We start from the raw sequence: 22,809 nt of genomic DNA, 5'->3' as shown, positions 1-22,809 counted from the left end.
CTAGGAGACAGACTAGTGAGAGATATCCTCTGGTCAGTAATCTAGACTAGGAGACAGACTAGCGAGAGATGTTCCCTGGTCAGTAAACTAGACTAGGAGACAGACTAGTGAGAGATGTTCCCTGGTCAGTAATCTAGACTAGGAGACAGACTAGCGAGAGATGTTCCCTGGCCAGTAAACTAGACTAGGAGACAGACTAGTGAGAGATGTTCCCTGGTCAGTAATCGAGACTAGGAGACAGACTAGTGAGAGATGTTCCCTGGTCAGTAAACTAGACTAGGAGACAGACTAGTGAGAGATGTTCCCTGGTCAGTAATCTAGACTAGGAGACAGACTAGCGAGAGATGTTCCCTGGTCAGTATACTAGACTAGGAGACAGACTAGTGAGAGATGTTCCCTGGTCAGTAATCTAGACTAGGAGACAGACTAGCGAGAGATGTTCCCTGGCCAGTAAACTAGACTAGGAGACAGACTAGTGAGAGATGTCCTCTGGTCAGTAATCTAGACTAGGAGACAGACTAGTGAGAGATGTCCTCTGGTCAGTAATCTTGACTAGGAGACAGACTAGTGAGAGATGTTCCCTGGCCAGTAATCTAGACTAGGAGACAGACTAGTGAGAGATGTCCTCTGGTCAGTAATCTAGACTAGGAGACAGACTAGTGAGAGATGTCCTCTGGCCAGTAATCTAGACTAGGAGACAGACTAGTGAGAGATGTCCTCTGGCCAGTAATCTAGACTAGGAGACAGACTAGTGAGAGATGTCCTCTGGTCAGTAATCTAGACTAGGAGACAGACTAGTGAGAGATGTCCTCTGGCCAGTAATCTAGACTAGGAGACAGACTAGTGAGAGATGTCCTCTGGCCAGTAATCTAGACTAGGAGACAGACTAGTGAGAGATGTCCTCAAGGCAGTAATCTAGACTAGGAGACAGACTAGTGAGAGATATCCTCTGGCCAGTAATCTAGACTAGGAGACAGACTAGTGAGAGATGTCCTCTGGTCAGTAATCTAGACTAGGTGACAGACTAGCGAGAGATGTTCCCTGGTCAGTAAACTAGACTAGGAGACAGACTAGTGAGAGATGTTCCCTGGTCAGTAATCTAGACTAGGAGACAGACTAGCGAGAGATGTTCCCTGGCCAGTAAACTAGACTAGGAGACAGACTAATGAGAGATGTTCCCTGGTCAGTAATCGAGACTAGGAGACAGACTAGTGAGAGATGTTCCCTGGTCAGTAATCTAGACTAGGAGACAGACTAGTGAGAGCTGTTCCCTGGTCAGTAATCTAGACTAGGGGATAGACTAGTGAGAGATGTTCCCTGGCCAGTAAACTAGACTAGGAGACAGACTAGTGAGAGATGTTCCCTGGTCAGTAATCGAGACTAGGAGACAGACTAGTGAGAGATGTTCCCTGGCCAGTAATCTAGACTAGGAGACAGACTAGTGAGAGATGTTCCCTGGCCAGTAATCTAGACTAGAAGACAGACTAGTGAGAGATGTTCCCTGGCCAGTAATCTAGACTAGGAGACAGACTAGTGAGAGATGTCCTCTAGCCAGTAATCTAGACTAGGAGACAGACTAGTGAGAGAAGTCCTCTGGCCAGTAATCTAGACTAGGAGACAGACTAGTGAGAGATGTTCCCTGGCCAGTAATCTAGACTAGGAGACAGACTAGTGAGAGATGTTCCCTGGCCAGTAATCTAGACTAGAAGACAGACTAGTGAGAGATGTTCCCTGGCCAGTAATCTAGACTAGGAGGCAGACTAGTGAGAGATGTCCTCTGGTCAGTAATCTAGACTAGGAGACAGACTAGTGAGAGATGTCCTCTGGCCAGTAATCTAGACTAGGAGACAGACTAGTGAGAGATATCCTCTGGTCAGTAATCTAGACTAGGAGACAGACTAGCGAGAGATGTCCCCTGGTCAGTAAACTAGACTAGGAGACAGACTAGTGAGAGATGTTCCCTGGTCAGTAATCTAGACTAGGAGACAGACTAGCGAGAGATGTTCCCTGGCCAGTAAACTAGACTAGGAGACAGACTAGTGAGAGATGTTCCCTGGTCAGTAATCTAGACTAGGAGACAGACTAGCGAGAGATGTTCCCTGGCCAGTAAACTAGACTAGGAGACAGACTAGTGAGAGATGTTCGCTGGTCAGTAATCGAGACTAGGAGACAGACTAGTGAGAGATGTTCCCTGGTCAGTAAACTAGACTAGGAGACAGACTAGTGAGAGATGTTCCCTGGTCAGTAATCTAGACTAGGAGACAGACTAGCGAGAGATGTTCCCTGGTCAGTATACTAGACTAGGAGACAGACTAGTGAGAGATGTTCCCTGGTCAGTAATCTAGACTAGGAGACAGACTAGCGAGAGATGTTCCCTGGCCAGTAAACTAGACTAGGAGACAGACTAGTGAGAGATGTCCTCTGGTCAGTAATCTAGACTAGGAGACAGACTAGTGAGAGATGTCCTCTGGTCAGTAATCTTGACTAGGAGACAGACTAGTGAGAGATGTCCCCTGGCCAGTAATCTAGACTAGGAGACAGACTAGTGAGAGATGTCCTCTGGTCAGTAATCTAGACTAGGAGACAGACTAGTGAGAGATGTCCTCTGGCCAGTAATCTAGACTAGGAGACAGACTAGTGAGAGATGTCCTCTGGCCAGTAATCTAGACTAGGAGACAGACTAGTGAGAGATGTCCTCTGGTCAGTAATCTAGACTAGGAGACAGACTAGTGAGAGATGTCCTCTGGCCAGTAATCTAGACTAGGAGACAGACTAGTGAGAGATGTCCTCTGGCCAGTAATCTAGACTAGGAGACAGACTAGTGAGAGATGTCCTCAAGGCAGTAATCTAGACTAGGAGACAGACTAGTGAGAGATATCCTCTGGCCAGTAATCTAGACTAGGAGACAGACTAGTGAGAGATGTCCTCTGGTCAGTAATCTAGACTAGGTGACAGACTAGCGAGAGATGTTCCCTGGTCAGTAAACTAGACTAGGAGACAGACTAGTGAGAGATGTTCCCTGGTCAGTAATCTAGACTAGGAGACAGACTAGCGAGAGATGTTCCCTGGCCAGTAAACTAGACTAGGAGACAGACTAATGAGAGATGTTCCCTGGTCAGTAATCTAGACTAGGAGACAGACTAGTGAGAGATGTTCCCTGGTCAGTAATCTAGACTAGGAGACAGACTAGTGAGAGATGTTCCCTGGTCAGTAATCTAGACTAGGGGACAGACTAGTGAGAGATGTTCCCTGGCCAGTAAACTAGACTAGGAGACAGACTAGTGAGAGATGTTCCCTGGTCAGTAATCGAGACTAGGAGACAGACTAGTGAGAGATGTTCCCTGGCCAGTAATCTAGACTAGGAGACAGACTAGTGAGAGATGTTCCCTGGCCAGTAATCTAGACTAGAAGACAGACTAGTGAGAGATGTTCCCTGGCCAGTAATCTAGACTAGGAGACAGACTAGTGAGAGATGTCCTCTAGCCAGTAATCTAGACTAGGAGACAGACTAGTGAGAGAAGTCCTCTGGCCAGTAATCTAGACTAGGAGACAGACTAGTGAGAGATGTTCCCTGGCCAGTAATCTAGACTAGGAGACAGACTAGTGAGAGATGTTCCCTGGCCAGTAATCTAGACTAGAAGACAGACTAGTGAGAGATGTTCCCTGGCCAGTAATCTAGACTAGGAGGCAGACTAGTGAGAGATGTCCTCTGGTCAGTAATCTAGACTAGGAGACAGACTAGTGAGAGATGTCCTCTGGTCAGTAATCTAGACTAGGAGACAGACTAGTGAGAGATATCCTCTGGTCAGTAATCTAGACTAGGAGACAGACTAGCGAGAGATGTTCCCTGGTCAGTAAACTAGACTAGGAGACAGACTAGTGAGAGATGTTCCCTGGTCAGTAATCTAGACTAGGAGACAGACTAGCGAGAGATGTTCCCTGGCCAGTAAACTAGACTAGCAGACAGACTAGTGAGAGATGTTCCCTGGTCAGTAATCGAGACTAGGAGACAGACTAGTGAGAGATGTTCCCTGGTCAGTAAACTAGACTAGGAGACAGACTAGTGAGAGATGTTCCCTGGTCAGTAATCTAGACTAGGAGACAGACTAGTGAGAGATGTTCCCTGGTCAGTAATCTAGACTAGGAGACAGACTAGCGAGAGATGTTCCCTGGCCAGTAAACTAGACTAGGAGACAGACTAGTGAGAGATGTCCTCTGGTCAGTAATCTAGACTAGGAGACAGACTAGTGAGAGATGTCCTCTGGTCAGTAATCTTGACTAGGAGACAGACTAGTGAGAGATGTTCCCTGGCCAGTAATCTAGACTAGGAGACAGACTAGTGAGAGATGTCCTCTGGTCAGTAATCTAGACTAGGAGACAGACTAGTGAGAGATGTCCTCTGGCCAGTAATCTAGACTAGGAGACAGACTAGTGAGAGATGTCCTCTGGCCAGTAATCTAGACTAGGAGACAGACTAGTGAGAGATGTCCTCTGGTCAGTAATCTAGACTAGGAGACAGACTAGTGAGAGATGTCCTCTGGCCAGTAATCTAGACTAGGAGACAGACTAGTGAGAGATGTCCTCTGGCCAGTAATCTAGACTAGGAGACAGACTAGTGAGAGATGTCCTCAAGGCAGTAATCTAGACTAGGAGACAGACTAGTGAGAGATATCCTCTGGCCAGTAATCTAGACTAGGAGACAGACTAGTGAGAGATGTCCTCTGGTCAGTAATCTAGACTAGGTGACAGACTAGCGAGAGATGTTCCCTGGTCAGTAAACTAGACTAGGAGACAGACTAGCGAGAGATGTTCCCTGGCCAGTAAACTAGACTAGGAGACAGACTAATGAGAGATGTTCCCTGGTCAGTAATCGAGACTAGGAGACAGACTAGTGAGAGATGTTCCCTGGTCAGTAATCTAGACTAGGAGACAGACTAGTGAGAGCTGTTCCCTGGTCAGTAATCTAGACTAGGGGACAGACTAGTGAGAGATGTTCCCTGGCCAGTAATCTAGACTAGGAGACAGACTAGTGAGAGATGTTCCCTGGCCAGTAATCTAGACTAGGAGACAGACTAGTGAGAGATGTTCCCTGGCCAGTAATCTAGACTAGGAGACAGACTAGTGAGAGATGTTCCCTGGCCAGTAATCTAGACTAGGAGACAGACTAGTGAGAGATGTCCTCTGGCCAGTAATCTAGACTAGGAGACAGACTAGTGAGAGATGTTCCCTGGCCAGTAATCTAGACTAGGAGACAGACTAGTGAGAGATGTCCTCTGGCCAGTAATCTAGACTAGGAGACAGACTAGTGAGAGATGTTCCCTGGCCAGTAATCTAGACTAGGAAACAGACTAGTGAGAGATGTCCTCTAGCCAGTAAACTAGACTAGGAGACAGACTAGTGAGAGATGTTCCCTGGTCAGTAATCTAGACTAGGAGACAGACTAGCGAGAGATGTTCCCTGGCCAGTAATCTAGACTAGGAGACAGACTAGTGAGAGATGTTCCCTGGTCAGTAATCTAGACTAGGAGACAGACTAGTGAGAGATGTTCCTTGGTCAGTAATCTAGACTAGGAGACAGACTAGTGAGAGCTGTTCCCTGGTCAGTAATCTAGACTAGGAGACAGACTAGTGAGAGATGTTCCCTGGCCAGTAATCTAGACTAGGAGACAGACTAGTGAGAGCTGTTCCCTGGCCAGTAATCTAGACTAGGAGACAGACTAGTGAGAGATGTTCCCTGGCCAGTAATCTAGACTAGGAGACAGACTAGTGAGAGATGTCCTCTGGCCAGTAATCTAGACTAGGAGACAGACTAGTGAGAGATGTTCCCTGGCCAGTAATCTAGACTAGGAGACAGACTAGTGAGAGATGTCCCCTGGCCAGTAATCTAGACTAGGAGACAGACTAGTGAGAGATGTTCCCTGGCCAGTAATCTAGACTAGAAGACAGACTAGTGAGAGATGTCCCCTGGCCAGTAATCTAGACTAGGAGACAGACTAGTGAGAGATGTCCTCTGGTCAGTAATCTAGACTAGGAGACAGACTAGTGAGAGATGTCCTCTGGCCAGTAATCTAGACTAGGAGACAGACTAGTGAGAGATGTCCTCTGGTCAGTAATCTAGACTAGGAGACAGACTAGTGAGAGATGTCCTCTGGTCAGTAATCTAGACTAGGAGACAGACTAGTGAGAGATGTCCTCTGGCCAGTAATCTAGACTAGGAGACAGACTAGTGAGAGATGTTCCCTGGCCAGTAATCTAGACTAGGAGACAGACTAGTGAGAGATGTTCCCTGGCCAGTAATCTAGACTAGGAGACAGACTAGTGAGAGATGTTCCCTGGCCAGTAATCTAGACTAGGAGACAGACTAGTGAGAGATGTCCTCTGGCCAGTAATCTAGACTAGGAGACAGACTAGTGAGAGATGTCCTCTGGTCAGTAATCTAGACTAGGAGACAGACTAGTGAGAGATGTCCTCTGGTCAGTAATCTTGACTAGGAGACAGACTAGTGAGAGATGTTCCCTGGCCAGTAATCTAGACTAGGAGACAGACTAGTGAGAGATGTCCTCTGGTCAGTAATCTAGACTAGGAGACAGACTAGTGAGAGATGTCCTCTGGCCAGTAATCTAGACTAGGAGACAGACTAGTGAGAGATGTCCTCTGGCCAGTAATCTAGACTAGGAGACAGACTAGTGAGAGATGTCCTCTGGTCAGTAATCTAGACTAGGAGACAGACTAGTGAGAGATGTCCTCTGGTCAGTAATCTTGACTAGGAGACAGACTAGTGAGAGATGTTCCCTGGCCAGTAATCTAGACTAGAAGACAGACTAGTGAGAGATGTTCCCTGGCCAGTAATCTAGACTAGGAGGCAGACTAGTGAGAGATGTCCTCTGGTCAGTAATCTAGACTAGGAGACAGACTAGTGAGAGATGTCCTCTGGCCAGTAATCTAGACTAGGAGACAGACTAGTGAGAGATGTCCTCTGGTCAGTAATCTAGACTAGGAGACAGACTAGTGAGAGATGTCCTCTGGTCAGTAATCTAGACTAGGAGACAGACTAGTGAGAGATATCCTCTGGTCAGTAATCTAGACTAGGAGACAGACTAGCGAGAGATGTTCCCTGGTCAGTAAACTAGACTAGGAGACAGACTAGTGAGAGATGTTCCCTGGTCAGTAATCTAGACTAGGAGACAGACTAGCGAGAGATGTTCCCTGGCCAGTAAACTAGACTAGGAGACAGACTAGTGAGAGATGTTCCCTGGTCAGTAATCGAGACTAGGAGACAGACTAGTGAGAGATGTTCCCTGGTCAGTAAACTAGACTAGGAGACAGACTAGTGAGAGATGTTCCCTGGTCAGTAATCTAGACTAGGAGACAGACTAGCGAGAGATGTTCCCTGGTCAGTAAACTAGACTAGGAGACAGACTAGTGAGAGATGTTCCCTGGTCAGTAATCCAGACTAGGAGACAGACTAGCGAGAGATGTTCCCTGGCCAGTAAACTAGACTAGGAGACAGACTAGTGAGAGATGTCCTCTGGTCAGTAATCTAGACTAGGAGACAGACTAGTGAGAGATGTCCTCTGGTCAGTAATCTTGACTAGGAGACAGACTAGTGAGAGATGTTCCCTGGCCAGTAATCTAGACTAGGAGACAGACTAGTGAGAGATGTCCTCTGGTCAGTAATCTAGACTAGGAGACAGACTAGTGAGAGATGTCCTCTGGCCAGTAATCTAGACTAGGAGACAGACTAGTGAGAGATGTCCTCTGGCCAGTAATCTAGACTAGGAGACAGACTAGTGAGAGATGTCCTCTGGTCAGTAATCTAGACTAGGAGACAGACTAGCGAGAGATGTCCTCTGGCCAGTAATCTAGACTAGGAGACAGACTAGTGAGAGATGTCCTCTGGCCAGTAATCTAGACTAGGAGACAGACTAGTGAGAGATGTCCTCAAGGCAGTAATCTAGACTAGGAGACAGACTAGTGAGAGATGTCCTCTGGCCAGTAATCTAGACTAGGAGACAGACTAGTGAGAGATGTCCTCTGGTCAGTAATCTAGACTAGGTGACAGACTAGCGAGAGATGTTCCCTGGTCAGTAAACTAGACTAGGAGACAGACTAGCGAGAGATGTTCCCTGGCCAGTAATCTAGACTAGGAGACAGACTAGTGAGAGATGTTCCCTGGTCAGTAATCTAGACTAGGAGACAGACTAGTGAGAGATGTTCCCTGGCCAGTAATCTAGACTAGGAGACAGACTAGTGAGAGCTGTTCCCTGGTCAGTAATCTAGACTAGGAGACAGACTAGTGAGAGATGTTCCCTGGCCAGTAATCTAGACTAGGAGACAGACTAGTGAGAGATGTTCCCTGGCCAGTAATCTAGACTAGGAGACAGACTAGTGAGAGATGTTCCCTGGTCAGTAATCTAGACTAGGAGACAGACTAGTGAGAGATGTTCCCTGGCCAGTAATCTAGACTAGGAGACAGACTAGTGAGAGATGTCCTCTGGCCAGTAATCTAGACTAGGAGACAGACTAGTGAGAGATGTCCCCTGGCCAGTAATCTAGACTAGGAGACAGACTAGTGAGAGATGTCCTCTGGCCAGTAAACTAGACTAGGAGACAGACTAGTGAGAGATGTTCCCTGGTCAGTAATCTAGACTAGGAGACAGACTAGCGAGAGATGTTCCCTGGCCAGTAAACTAGACTAGGAGACAGACTAGTGAGAGATGTTCCCTGGTCAGTAATCTAGACTAGGAGACAGACTAGTGAGAGATGTTCCTCTGGTCAGTAATCTAGACTAGGAGACAGACTAGTGAGAGCTGTTCCCTGGTCAGTAATCTAGACTAGGAGACAGACTAGTGAGAGATGTTCACTGGCCAGTAATCTAGACTAGGGAGACAGACTAGTGAGAGATGTCCTCTGGCCAGTAATCTAGACTAGGAGACAGACTAGTGAGAGATGTTCCCTGGCCAGTAATCTAGACTAGGAGACAGACTAGTGAGAGATGTTCCCTGGCCAGTAATCTAGACTAGGAGACAGACTAGTGAGAGATGTTCCCTGGCCAGTAATCTAGACTAGAAGACAGACTAGTGAGAGATGTTCCCTGGCCAGTAATCTAGACTAGGAGACAGACTAGTGAGAGATGTCCTCTGGTCAGTAATCTAGACTAGGAGACAGACTAGTGAGAGATGTCCTCTGGCCAGTAATCTAGACTAGGAGACAGACTAGTGAGAGATGTCCTCTGGTCAGTAATCTAGACTAGGAGACAGACTAGTGAGAGATGTCCTCTGGTCAGTAATCTAGACTAGGAGACAGACTAGTGAGAGATATCCTCTGGCCAGTAATCTAGACTAGGAGACAGACTAGTGAGAGATGTTCCCTGGCCAGTAATCTAGACTAGGAGACAGACTAGTGAGAGAAGTCCTCTGGCCAGTAATCTAGACTAGGAGACAGACTAGTGAGAGATGTTCCCTGGCCAGTAATCTAGACTAGGAGACAGACTAGTGAGAGATGTCCTCTGGCCAGTAATCTAGACTAGGAGACAGACTAGTGAGAGATGTCCTTTGGCCAGTAATCTAGACTAGGAGACTGACTAGTGAGAGATGTCCTCTGGTCAGTAATCTAGACTAGGAGACAGACTAGTGAGAGATGTCCTCTGGTCAGTAATCTTGACTAGGAGACAGACTAGTGAGAGATGTTCCCTGGCCAGTAATCTAGACTAGGAGACAGACTAGTGAGAGATGTCCTCTGGCCAGTAATCTAGACTAGGAGACAGACTAGTGAGAGATGTCCTCTGGCCAGTAATCTAGACTAGGAGACAGACTAGTGAGAGATGTCCTCTGGCCAGTAATCTAGACTAGGAGACAGACTAGTGAGAGATGTCCTCTGGTCAGTAATCTAGACTAGGAGACAGACTAGTGAGAGATGTCCTCTGGTCAGTAATCTAGACTAGGAGACAGACTAGTGAGAGATGTTCCCTGGCCAGTAATCTAGACTAGGAGACAGACTAGTGAGAGATGTCCTCTGGTCAGTAATCTAGACTAGGAGACAGACTAGTGAGAGATGTCCTCTGGCCAGTAATCTAGACTAGGAGACAGACTAGTGAGAGATGTCCTCTGGCCAGTAATCTAGACTAGGAGACAGACTAGTGAGAGATGTCCTCTGGTCAGTAATCTAGACTAGGAGACAGACTAGTGAGAGATGTCCTCTGGCCAGTAATCTAGACTAGGAGACAGACTAGTGAGAGATGTTCCCTGGTCAGTAATCTAGACTAGGAGACAGACTAGTGAGAGATGTTCCCTGGTCAGTAATGTAGACTAGGAGACAGACTAGTGAGAGCTGTTCCCTGGTCAGTAATCTAGACTAGGAGACAGACTAGTGAGAGATGTTCCCTGGTCAGTAATCTAGACTAGGAGACAGACTAGTGAGAGATGTTCCCTGGCCAGTAATCTAGACTAGGAGACAGACTAGTGAGAGATGTCCTCTGGCCAGTAATCTAGACTAGGAGACAGACTAGTGAGAGATGTTCCCTGGCCAGTAATCTAGACTAGGAGACAGACTAGTGAGAGATGTTCCCTGGCCAGTAATCTAGACTAGAAGACAGACTAGTGAGAGATGTTCCCTGGCCAGTAATCTAGACTAGGAGACAGACTAGTGAGAGATGTCCTCTAGCCAGTAATCTAGACTAGGAGACAGACTAGTGAGAGAAGTCCTCTGGCCAGTAATCTAGACTAGGAGACAGACTAGTGAGAGATGTTCCCTGGCCAGTAATCTAGACTAGGAGACAGACTAGTGAGAGATGTCCTCTAGCCAGTAATCTAGACTAGGAGACAGACTAGTGAGAGATGTCCTCTGGCCAGTAATCTAGACTAGGAGACAGACTAGTGAGAGATGTTCCCTGGTCAGTAATCTAGACTAGGAGACAGACTAGTGAGAGATGTTCCCTGGTCAGTAATGTAGACTAGGAGACAGACTAGTGAGAGCTGTTCCCTGGTCAGTAATCTAGACTAGGAGACAGACTAGTGAGAGATGTTCCCTGGTCAGTAATCTAGACTAGGAGACAGACTAGTGAGAGATGTTCCCTGGCCAGTAATCTAGACTAGGAGACAGACTAGTGAGAGATGTCCTCTGGCCAGTAATCTAGACTAGGAGACAGACTAGTGAGAGATGTTCCCTGGCCAGTAATCTAGACTAGGAGACAGACTAGTGAGAGATGTTCCCTGGCCAGTAATCTAGACTAGAAGACAGACTAGTGAGAGATGTTCCCTGGCCAGTAATCTAGACTAGGAGACAGACTAGTGAGAGATGTCCTCTAGCCAGTAATCTAGACTAGGAGACAGACTAGTGAGAGAAGTCCTCTGGCCAGTAATCTAGACTAGGAGACAGACTAGTGAGAGATGTTCCCTGGCCAGTAATCTAGACTAGGAGACAGACTAGTGAGAGATGTCCTCTAGCCAGTAATCTAGACTAGGAGACAGACTAGTGAGAGATGTCCTTTGGCCAGTAATCTAGACTAGGAGACAGACTAGTGAGAGATGTCCTCTGGTCAGTAATCTAGACTAGGAGACAGACTAGTGAGAGATGTCCTCTGGCCAGTAATCTAGACTAGGAGACAGACTAGTGAGAGATGTCCTCTGGCCAGTAATCTAGACTAGGAGACAGACTAGTGAGAGATGTCCTCTGGTCAGTAATCTAGACTAGGAGACAGACTAGTGAGAGATGTCCTCTGGCCAGTAATCTAGACTAGGAGACAGACTAGTGAGAGATGTTCCCTGGTCAGTAATCTAGACTAGGAGACAGACTAGTGAGAGATGTTCCCTGGTCAGTAATGTAGACTAGGAGACAGACTAGTGAGAGCTGTTCCCTGGTCAGTAATCTAGACTAGGAGACAGACTAGTGAGAGATGTTCCCTGGTCAGTAATCTAGACTAGGAGACAGACTAGTGAGAGATGTTCCCTGGCCAGTAATCTAGACTAGGAGACAGACTAGTGAGAGATGTCCTCTGGCCAGTAATCTAGACTAGGAGACAGACTAGTGAGAGATGTTCCCTGGCCAGTAATCTAGACTAGGAGACAGACTAGTGAGAGATGTTCCCTGGCCAGTAATCTAGACTAGAAGACAGACTAGTGAGAGATGTTCCCTGGCCAGTAATCTAGACTAGGAGACAGACTAGTGAGAGATGTCCTCTAGCCAGTAATCTAGACTAGGAGACAGACTAGTGAGAGAAGTCCTCTGGCCAGTAATCTAGACTAGGAGACAGACTAGTGAGAGATGTTCCCTGGCCAGTAATCTAGACTAGGAGACAGACTAGTGAGAGATGTCCTCTAGCCAGTAATCTAGACTAGGAGACAGACTAGTGAGAGATGTCCTTTGGCCAGTAATCTAGACTAGGAGACAGACTAGTGAGAGATGTCCTCTGGTCAGTAATCTAGACTAGGAGACAGACTAGTGAGAGATGTCCTCTGGCCAGTAATCTAGACTAGGAGACAGACTAGTGAGAGATGTCCTCTGGTCAGTAATCTAGACTAGGAGACAGACTAGTGAGAGATGTCCTCTGGCCAGTAATCTAGACTAGGAGACAGACTAGTGAGAGATGTCCTCTGGTCAGTAATCTAGACTAGGAGACAGACTAGTGAGAGATGTCCTCTGGTCAGTAATCTTGACTAGGAGACAGACTAGTGAGAGATGTTCCCTGGCCAGTAATCTAGACTAGGAGACAGACTAGTGAGAGATGTCCTCTGGTCAGTAATCTAGACTAGGAGACAGACTAGTGAGAGATGTCCTCTGGCCAGTAATCTAGACTAGGAGACAGACTAGTGAGAGATGTCCTCTGGCCAGTAATCTAGACTAGGAGACAGACTAGTGAGAGATGTCCTCTGGTCAGTAATCTAGACTAGGAGACAGACTAGTGAGAGATGTCCTCTGGCCAGTAATCTAGACTAGGAGACAGACTAGTGAGAGATGTTCCCTGGTCAGTAATCTAGACTAGGAGACAGACTAGTGAGAGATGTTCCCTGGTCAGTAATGTAGACTAGGAGACAGACTAGTGAGAGCTGTTCCCTGGTCAGTAATCTAGACTAGGGGACAGACTAGTGAGAGATGTTCCCTGGCCAGTAATCTACACTAGGAGACAGACTAGTGAGAGATGTTCCCTGGCCAGTAATCTAGACTAGGAGACAGACTAGTGAGAGATGTTCCCTGGTCAGTAATCTAGACTAGGAGACAGACTAGTGAGAGATGTTCCCTGGCCAGTAATCTAGACTAGGAGACAGACTAGTGAGAGATGTCCTCTAGCCAGTAATCTAGACTAGGAGACAGACTAGTGAGAGATGTTCCCTGGCCAGTAATCTAGACTAGGAGACAGACTAGTGAGAGATGTCCTCTGGTCAGTAATCTAGACTAGGAGACAGACTAGTGAGAGATGTCCTCTGGCCAGTAATCTAGACTAGGAGACAGACTAGTGAGAGATGTCCTCTGGCCAGTAATCTAGACTAGGAGACAGACTAGTGAGAGATGTCCTCTGGTCAGTAATCTAGACTAGGAGACAGACTAGTGAGAGATGTCCTCTGGCCAGTAATCTAGACTAGGAGACAGACTAGTGAGAGATGTTCCCTGGTCAGTAATCTAGACTAGGAGACAGAGTAGTGAGAGATGTTCCCTGGTCAGTAATGTAGACTAGGAGACAGACTAGTGAGAGCTGTTCCCTGGTCAGTAATCTAGACTAGGGGACAGACTAGTGAGAGATGTTCCCTGGCCAGTAATCTACACTAGGAGACAGACTAGTGAGAGATGTTCCCTGGCCAGTAATCTAGACTAGGAGACAGACTAGTGAGAGATGTTCCCTGGTCAGTAATCTAGCCTAGGAGACAGACTGGTGAGAGATGTTCCCTGGCCAGTAATCTAGACTAGGAGACAGACTAGTGAGAGATGTCCTCTAGCCAGTAATCTAGACTAGGAGACAGACTAGTGAGAGATGTCCTTTGGCCAGTAATCTAGACTAGGAGACAGACTAGTGAGAGATGTCCTCTAGCCAGTAATCTAGACTAGGAGACAGACTAGTGAGAGATGTCCTCTGGTCAGTAATCTTGACTAGGAGACAGACTAGTGAGAGATGTCCTCTGGCCAGTAATCTAGACTAGGAGACAGACTAGTGAGAGATGTCCTCTGGTCAGTAATCTAGACTAGGAGACAGACTAGTGAGAGATGTCCTCTGGCCAGTAATCTAGACTAGGAGACAGACTAGTGAGAGATGTTCCTTGGTCAGTAATCTAGACTAGGAGACAGAGTAGTGAGAGATGTTCCCTGGTCAGTAATGTAGACTAGGAGACAGACTAGTGAGAGCTGTTCCCTGGTCAGTAATCTAGACTAGGGGACAGACTAGTGAGAGATGTTCCCTGGCCAGTAATCTACACTAGGAGACAGACTAGTGAGAGATGTTCCCTGGCCAGTAATCTAGACTAGGAGACAGACTAGTGAGAGATGTTCCCTGGTCAGTAATCTAGCCTAGGAGACAGACTGGTGAGAGATGTTCCCTGGCCAGTAATCTAGACTAGGAGACAGACTAGTGAGAGATGTCCTCTAGCCAGTAATCTAGACTAGGAGACAGACTAGTGAGAGATGTCCTTTGGCCAGTAATCTAGACTAGGAGACAGACTAGTGAGAGATGTCCTCTAGCCAGTAATCTAGACTAGGAGACAGACTAGTGAGAGATGTCCTCTGGTCAGTAATCTTGACTAGGAGACAGACTAGTGAGAGATGTTCCCTGGCCAGTAATCTAGACTAGGAGACAGACTAGTGAGAGATGTCCTCTGGTCAGTAATCTAGACTAGGAGACAGACTAGTGAGAGATGTCCTCTGGCCAGTAATCTAGACTAGGAGACAGACTAGTGAGAGATGTCCTCTGGCCAGTAATCTAGACTAGGAGACAGACTAGTGAGAGATGTCCTCTGGTCAGTAATCTAGACTAGGAGACAGACTAGTGAGAGATGTCCTCTGGCCAGTAATCTAGACTAGGAGACAGACTAGTGAGAGATGTCCTCTGGTCAGTAATCTAGACTAGGAGACAGACTAGTGAGAGATGTCCTCTGGTCAGTAATCTAGACTAGGAGACAGACTAGTGAGAGATGTCCTCTGGCCAGTAATCTAGACTAGGAGACAGACTAGTGAGAGATGTCCTCTGGCCAGTAATCTAGACTAGGAGACAGACTAGTGAGAGATGTCCTCTGGTCAGTAATCTAGACTAGGAGACTGACTAGTGAGAGATGTCCTCTGGCCAGTAATCTAGACTAGGAGACAGACTAGTGAGAGATGTTCCCTGGTCAGTAATCTAGACTAGGAGACAGACTAGTGAGAGATGTTCCCTGGTCAGTAATGTAGACTAGGAGACAGACTAGTGAGAGCTGTTCCCTGGTCAGTAATCTAGACTAGGGGACAGACTAGTGAGAGATGTTCCCTGGCCAGTAATCTACACTAGGAGACAGACTAGTGAGAGATGTTCCCTGGCCAGTAATCTAGACTAGGAGACAGACTAGTGAGAGATGTTCCCTGGTCAGTAATCTAGACTAGGAGACAGACTAGTGAGAGATGTCCTCTGGCCAGTAATCTAGACTAGGAGACAGACTAGTGAGAGATGTCCTCTGGTCAGTAATCTAGACTAGGAGACAGACTAGTGAGAGATGTCCTCTGGTCAGTAATCTAGACTAGGAGACAGACTAGTGAGAGATGTCCTCTGGCCAGTAATCTAGACTAGGAGACAGACTAGTGAGAGATGTCCTCTGGCCAGTAATCTAGACTAGGAGACAGACTAGTGAGAGATGTCCTCTGGTCAGTAATCTAGACTAGGAGACTGACTAGTGAGAGATGTCCTCTGGCCAGTAATCTAGACTAGGAGACAGACTAGTGAGAGATGTTCCCTGGTCAGTAATCTAGACTAGGAGACAGACTAGTGAGAGATGTTCCCTGGTCAGTAATGTAGACTAGGAGACAGACTAGTGAGAGCTGTTCCCTGGTCAGTAATCTAGACTAGGGGACAGACTAGTGAGAGATGTTCCCTGGCCAGTAATCTACACTAGGAGACAGACTAGTGAGAGATGTTCCCTGGCCAGTAATCTAGACTAGGAGACAGACTAGTGAGAGATGTTCCCTGGTCAGTAATCTAGACTAGGAGACAGACTAGTGAGAGATGTTCCCTGGCCAGTAATCTAGACTAGGAGACAGACTAGTGAGAGATGTCCTCTGGCCAGTAATCTAGACTAGGAGACAGACTAGTGAGAGATGTCCTTTGGCCAGTAATCTAGACTAGGAGACAGACTAGTGAGAGATGTCCTCTAGCCAGTAATCTAGACTAGGAGACAGACTAGTGAGAGATGTCCTCTGGTCAGTAATCTTGACTAGGAGACAGACTAGTGAGAGATGTCCTCTGGCCAGTAATCTAGACTAGGAGACAGACTAGTGAGAGATGTCCTCTGGTCAGTAATCTAGACTAGGAGACAGACTAGTGAGAGATGTCCTCTGGCCAGTAATCTAGACTAGGAGACAGACTAGTGAGAGATGTTCCCTGGTCAGTAATCTAGACTAGGAGACAGAGTAGTGAGAGATGTTCCCTGGTCAGTAATCTAGACTAGGAGACAGAGTAGTGAGAGATGTCCTCTGGTCAGTAATCTAGACTAGGAGACAGACTAGTGAGAGATGTCCTCTAGCCAGTAATCTAGACTAGGAGACAGACTAGTGAGAGATGTCCTCTGGTCAGTAATCTTGACTAGGAGACAGACTAGTGAGAGATGTCCTCTGGCCAGTAATCTAGACTAGGAGACAGACTAGTGAGAGATGTCCTCTGGTCAGTAATCTAGACTAGGAGACAGACTAGTGAGAGATGTCCTCTGGCCAGTAATCTAGACTAGGAGACAGACTAGTGAGAGATGTTCCCTGGTCAGTAATCTAGACTAGGAGACAGACTAGTGAGAGATGTCCTCTGGTCAGTAATCTAGACTAGGAGACAGACTAGTGAGAGATGTCCTCTGGCCAGTAATCTAGACTAGGAGACAGACTAGTGAGAGATGTCCTCTAGCCAGTAATCTAGACTAGGAGACAGACTAGTGAGAGATGTCCTCTGGTCAGTAATCTTGACTAGGAGACAGACTAGTGAGAGATGTCCTCTGGCCAGTAATCTAGACTAGGAGACAGACTAGTGAGAGATGTCCTCTGGTCAGTAATCTAGACTAGGAGACAGACTAGTGAGAGATGTCCTCTGGCCAGTAATCTAGACTAGGAGACAGACTAGTGAGAGATGTTCCCTGGTCAGTAATCTAGACTAGGAGACAGACTAGTGAGAGATGTTCCCTGGTCAGTAATGTAGACTAGGAGACAGACTAGTGAGAGCTGTTCCCTGGTCAGTAATCTAGACTAGGGGACAGACTAGTGAGAGATGTTCCCTGGCCAGTAATCTACACTAGGAGACAGACTAGTGAGAGATGTTCCCTGGCCAGTAATCTAGACTAGGAGACAGACTAGTGAGAGATGTTCCCTGGTCAGTAATCTAGCCTAGGAGACAGACTGGTGAGAGATGTTCCCTGGCCAGTAATCTAGACTAGGAGACAGACTAGTGAGAGATGTCCTCTAGCCAGTAATCTAGACTAGGAGACAGACTAGTGAGAGATGTCCTTTGGCCAGTAATCTAGACTAGGAGACAGACTAGTGAGAGATGTCCTCTAGCCAGTAATCTAGACTAGGAGACAGACTAGTGAGAGATGTCCTCTGGTCAGTAATCTTGACTAGGAGACAGACTAGTGAGAGATGTCCTCTGGCCAGTAATCTAGACTAGGAGACAGACTAGTGAGAGATGTCCTCTGGTCAGTAATCTAGACTAGGAGACAGACTAGTGAGAGATGTCCTCTGGTCAGTAATCTAGACTAGGAGACAGACTAGTGAGAGATGTCCTCTGGCCAGTAATCTAGACTAGGAGACAGACTAGTGAGAGATGTCCTCTGGCCAGTAATCTAGACTAGGAGACAGACTAGTGAGAGATGTCCTCTGGTCAGTAATCTAGACTAGGAGACTGACTAGTGAGAGATGTCCTCTGGCCAGTAATCTAGACTAGGAGACAGACTAGTGAGAGATGTTCCCTGGTCAGTAATCTAGACTAGGAGACAGACTAGTGAGAGATGTTCCCTGGTCAGTAATGTAGACTAGGAGACAGACTAGTGAGAGCTGTTCCCTGGTCAGTAATCTAGACTAGGGGACAGACTAGTGAGAGATGTTCCCTGGCCAGTAATCTACACTAGGAGACAGACTAGTGAGAGATGTTCCCTGGCCAGTAATCTAGACTAGGAGACAGACTAGTGAGAGATGTTCCCTGGTCAGTAATCTAGACTAGGAGACAGACTAGTGAGAGATGTTCCCTGGCCAGTAATCTAGACTAGGAGACAGACTAGTGAGAGATGTTCCCTGGCCAGTAATCTAGACTAGGAGACAGACTAGTGAGAGATGTCCTCTGGCCAGTAATCTAGACTAGGAGACAGACTAGTGAGAGATGTCCTTTGGCCAGTAATCTAGACTAGGAGACAGACTAGTGAGAGATGTCCTCTAGCCAGTAATCTAGACTAGGAGACAGACTAGTGAGAGATGTCCTCTGGTCAGTAATCTTGACTAGGAGACAGACTAGTGAGAGATGTCCTCTGGCCAGTAATCTAGACTAGGAGACAGACTAGTGAGAGATGTCCTCTGGTCAGTAATCTAGACTAGGAGACAGACTAGTGAGAGATGTCCTCTGGCCAGTAATCTAGACTAGGAGACAGACTAGTGAGAGATGTTCCCTGGTCAGTAATCTAGACTAGGAGACAGAGTAGTGAGAGATGTTCCCTGGTCAGTAATCTAGACTAGGAGACAGAGTAGTGAGAGATGTCCTCTGGTCAGTAATCTAGACTAGGAGACAGACTAGTGAGAGATGTCCTCTAGCCAGTAATCTAGACTAGGAGACAGACTAGTGAGAGATGTCCTCTGGTCAGTAATCTTGACTAGGAGACAGACTAGTGAGAGATGTCCTCTGGCCAGTAATCTAGACTAGGAGACAGACTAGTGAGAGATGTCCTCTGGTCAGTAATCTAGACTAGGAGACAGACTAGTGAGAGATGTCCTCTGGCCAGTAATCTAGACTAGGAGACAGACTAGTGAGAGATGTTCCCTGGTCAGTAATCTAGACTAGGAGACAGACTAGTGAGAGATGTCCTCTGGTCAGTAATCTAGACTAGGAGACAGACTAGTGAGAGATGTCCTCTGGCCAGTAATCTAGACTAGGAGACAGACTAGTGAGAGATGTCCTCTAGCCAGTAATCTAGACTAGGAGACAGACTAGTGAGAGATGTCCTCTGGTCAGTAATCTTGACTAGGAGACAGACTAGTGAGAGATGTCCTCTGGCCAGTAATCTAGACTAGGAGACAGACTAGTGAGAGATGTCCTCTGGTCAGTAATCTAGACTAGGAGACAGACTAGTGAGAGATGTCCTCTGGCCAGTAATCTAGACTAGGAGACAGACTAGTGAGAGATGTTCCCTGGTCAGTAATCTAGACTAGGAGACAGAGTAGTGAGAGATGTTCCCTGGTCAGTAATGTAGACTAGGAGACAGACTAGTGAGAGCTGTTCCCTGGTCAGTAATCTAGACTAGGGGACAGACTAGTGAGAGATGTTCCCTGGCCAGTAATCTACACTAGGAGACAGACTAGTGAGAGATGTTCCCTGGCCAGTAATCTAGACTAGGAGACAGACTAGTGAGAGATGTTCCCTGGTCAGTAATCTAGCCTAGGAGACAGACTGGTGAGAGATGTTCCCTGGCCAGTAATCTAGACTAGGAGACAGACTAGTGAGAGATGTCCTCTAGCCAGTAATCTAGACTAGGAGACAGACTAGTGAGAGATGTCCTTTGGCCAGTAATCTAGACTAGGAGACAGACTAGTGAGAGATGTCCTCTAGCCAGTAATCTAGACTAGGAGACAGACTAGTGAGAGATGTCCTCTGGTCAGTAATCTTGACTAGGAGACAGACTAGTGAGAGATGTTCCCTGGCCAGTAATCTAGACTAGGAGACAGACTAGTGAGAGATGTCCTCTGGTCAGTAATCTAGACTAGGAGACAGACTAGTGAGAGATGTCCTCTGGCCAGTAATCTAGACTAGGAGACAGACTAGTGAGAGATGTCCTCTGGCCAGTAATCTAGACTAGGAGACAGACTAGTGAGAGATGTCCTCTGGTCAGTAATCTAGACTAGGAGACAGACTAGTGAGAGATGTCCTCTGGCCAGTAATCTAGACTAGGAGACAGACTAGTGAGAGATGTCCTCTGGTCAGTAATCTAGACTAGGAGACAGACTAGTGAGAGATGTCCTCTGGTCAGTAATCTAGACTAGGAGACAGACTAGTGAGAGATGTCCTCTGGCCAGTAATCTAGACTAGGAGACAGACTAGTGAGAGATGTCCTCTGGCCAGTAATCTAGACTAGGAGACAGACTAGTGAGAGATGTCCTCTGGTCAGTAATCTAGACTAGGAGACTGACTAGTGAGAGATGTCCTCTGGCCAGTAATCTAGACTAGGAGACAGACTAGTGAGAGATGTTCCCTGGTCAGTAATCTAGACTAGGAGACAGACTAGTGAGAGATGTTCCCTGGTCAGTAATGTAGACTAGGAGACAGACTAGTGAGAGCTGTTCCCTGGTCAGTAATCTAGACTAGGGGACAGACTAGTGAGAGATGTTCCCTGGCCAGTAATCTACACTAGGAGACAGACTAGTGAGAGATGTTCCCTGGCCAGTAATCTAGACTAGGAGACAGACTAGTGAGAGATGTTCCCTGGTCAGTAATCTAGACTAGGAGACAGACTAGTGAGAGATGTTCCCTGGCCAGTAATCTAGACTAGGAGACAGACTAGTGAGAGATGTTCCCTGGCCAGTAATCTAGACTAGGAGACAGACTAGTGAGAGATGTCCTCTGGCCAGTAATCTAGACTAGGAGACAGACTAGTGGGAGATGTCCTCTGGTCAGTAATCTAGACTAGGAGACAGACTAGTGAGAGATGTCCTCTGGCCAGTAATCTAGACTAGGAGACAGACTAGTGAGAGATGTCCACTGGTCAGTAATCTAGACTAGGAGACAGACTAGTGAGAGATGTCCTCTGGCCAGTAATCTAGACTAGGAGACAGACTAGTGAGAGATGTCCTCTGGCCAGTAATCTAGACTAGGAGACAGACTAGTGAGAGATGTCCTCTGGTCAGTAATCTTGACTAGGAGACAGACTAGTGAGAGATGTTCCCTGGTCAGTAATCTAGACTAGGAGACAGAGTAGTGAGAGATGTTCCCTGGTCAGTAATCTAGACTAGGAGACAGACTAGTGAGAGCTGTTCCCTGGTCAGTAATCTAGACTAGGGGACAGACTAGTGAGAGATGTTCCCTGGCCAGTAATCTACACTAGGAGACAGACTAGTGAGAGATGTTCCCTGGCCAGTAATCTAGACTAGGAGACAGACTAGTGAGAGATGTTCCCTGGTCAGTAATCTAGCCTAGGAGACAGACTGGTGAGAGATGTTCCCTGGCCAGTAATCTAGACTAGGAGACAGACTAGTGAGAGATGTCCTCTAGCCAGTAATCTAGACTAGGAGACAGACTAGTGAGAGATGTCCTTTGGCCAGTAATCTAGACTAGGAGACAGACTAGTGAGAGATGTCCTCTAGCCAGTAATCTAGACTAGGAGACAGACTAGTGAGAGATGTCCTCTGGTCAGTAATCTTGACTAGGAGACAGACTAGTGAGAGATGTTCCCTGGCCAGTAATCTAGACTAGGAGACAGACTAGTGAGAGATGTCCTCTGGTCAGTAATCTAGACTAGGAGACAGACTAGTGAGAGATGTCCTCTGGCCAGTAATCTAGACTAGGAGACAGACTAGTGAGAGATGTCCTCTGGCCAGTAATCTAGACTAGGAGACAGACTAGTGAGAGATGTCCTCTGGTCAGTAATCTAGACTAGGAGACAGACTAGTGAGAGATGTCCTCTGGCCAGTAATCTAGACTAGGAGACAGACTAGTGAGAGATGTCCTCTGGTCAGTAATCTAGACTAGGAGACAGACTAGTGAGAGATGTCCTCTGGTCAGTAATCTAGACTAGGAGACAGACTAGTGAGAGATGTCCTCTGGCCAGTAATCTAGACTAGGAGACAGACTAGTGAGAGATGTCCTCTGGCCAGTAATCTAGACTAGGAGACAGACTAGTGAGAGATGTCCTCTGGTCAGTAATCTAGACTAGGAGACTGACTAGTGAGAGATGTCCTCTGGCCAGTAATCTAGACTAGGAGACAGACTAGTGAGAGATGTTCCCTGGTCAGTAATCTAGACTAGGAGACAGACTAGTGAGAGATGTTCCCTGGTCAGTAATGTAGACTAGGAGACAGACTAGTGAGAGCTGTTCCCTGGTCAGTAATCTAGACTAGGGGACAGACTAGTGAGAGATGTTCCCTGGCCAGTAATCTACACTAGGAGACAGACTAGTGAGAGATGTTCCCTGGCCAGTAATCTAGACTAGGAGACAGACTAGTGAGAGATGTTCCCTGGTCAGTAGTCTAGACTAGGAGACAGACTAGTGAGAGATGTTCCCTGGCCAGTAATCTAGACTAGGAGACAGACTAGTGAGAGATGTTCCCTGGCCAGTAATCTAGACTAGGAGACAGACTAGTGAGAGATGTCCTCTGGCCAGTAATCTAGACTAGGAGACAGACTAGTGGGAGATGTCCTCTGGTCAGTAATCTAGACTAGGAGACAGACTAGTGAGAGATGTCCTCTGGCCAG

At 47.0% G+C, this 22,809-nt stretch overlaps 1 protein-coding gene across 10 annotated transcripts in view; it reads right to left on the bottom strand.

Moving 5' to 3' along the window:
- dmd (dystrophin) overlaps window positions 1-22,809 on the bottom strand; it is a 390,547-nt gene that overhangs the window by 97,107 nt on the left and 270,631 nt on the right. The gene's annotated exons all lie outside the window — the stretch shown is intronic.

The sequence above is a fragment of the Salmo salar genome, chromosome ssa16 (genome assembly GCF_905237065.1).
Source record: "Salmo salar chromosome ssa16, Ssal_v3.1, whole genome shotgun sequence".
In the NCBI taxonomy this organism is placed as follows: Eukaryota; Metazoa; Chordata; class Actinopteri; order Salmoniformes; family Salmonidae; genus Salmo; species Salmo salar.
Note: the sequence above shows the minus strand (reverse complement) of the source record. Positions and strands in the feature narration are given on the sequence as shown.